We start from the raw sequence: 1,163 nt of genomic DNA, 5'->3' as shown, positions 1-1,163 counted from the left end.
CTGGGGTGTCCCCGGGGACCCCCACCCAATACCCGGGGTGCCACCAATGACCCCCACCGAGCCCTGGGGTGTCCCCGGGGACCCCCACCCAATACCTGGGGTGCCCCCAATGACCCCCCTGAGTCCTGGGGTGTCCCCGGGGACCCCCACCCAATACCTGGGGTGTCCCCAATGACCCCCACCGAGCCCTGGGGTGTCCCCGGGGACCCCCACCCAATACCAGGGGTGCCCCCAATGACCCCCCTGAGTCCTGGGGTGTCCCCGGGGACCCCCACCCAATACCTGGGGTGCCCCCAATGACCCCTCTGAGCCTGGGGTGTCCCCGGGGACCCCCACCCAATACCTGGGGTGTCCCCGGGGACCCCCACCAAGCCCTGGGGTGTCCCCGGGGACCCCCACCCAATACCTGGGGTGCCCCCAATGACCTCCCTGAGTCCTGGGGTGTCCCCGGGGACCCCCACCCAATACCTGGGGTGTCCCCAATGACCCCCACCGAGCCCTGGGGTGTCCCGGGGACCCCCACCCAATACCTGGGGTGCCCCCAATGACCCCCCTGAGTCCTGGGGTGTCCCCGGGGACCCCCACCCAATACCCGGGGTGCCCCCAATGACCCCCCTGAGCCCTGGGGTGTCCCCGGGGACCCCCACCCAATACCCGGGGTGCCCCCAATGACCCCCCTGAGCCCTGGGGTGTCCCCGGGGACCCCCACCAATACCTGTGGTGCCCCCAATGACCCCCCCGAGCCCTGGGGTGTCCCCGGGGACCCCCACCCAATACCCGGGGTGCCCCCAATGACCCCCCCGAGCCCTGGGGTGTCCCCGGGGGACCCCCACCCAATACCCGGGGTGCCCCCAATGACCCCCCTGAGTCCTGGGGTGTCCCCGGGGACCCCACCCAATACCCGGGGTGCCCCCAATGCCCCTCCCCGAGCCGTGGGGTGTCCCCGGGGACCCCACCCAATACCTGGGGTGCCCCCAGTGCCCCACCCCCGAGCCGTGGGGTGTCCCCGGGGACCCCCACCCAATACCTGGGGCGCCCTATCCCAGCAGCAGAGCATCCGGGACCCCTGTGCGTGCCCTGGGGTGCCCCCAGTGCCCCACCCCCGAGCCGTGGGGTGCCCCGGTGACCCCCCCGTGCCGCTGACCCGCCGCCCCCCCCCGCAG

The sequence above is a fragment of the Phalacrocorax carbo genome, unplaced genomic scaffold (assembly GCF_963921805.1).
Source record: "Phalacrocorax carbo unplaced genomic scaffold, bPhaCar2.1 SCAFFOLD_306, whole genome shotgun sequence".
Classification (NCBI taxonomy): Eukaryota; Metazoa; Chordata; class Aves; order Suliformes; family Phalacrocoracidae; genus Phalacrocorax; species Phalacrocorax carbo.
This window is presented reverse-complemented; position numbering follows the sequence as displayed.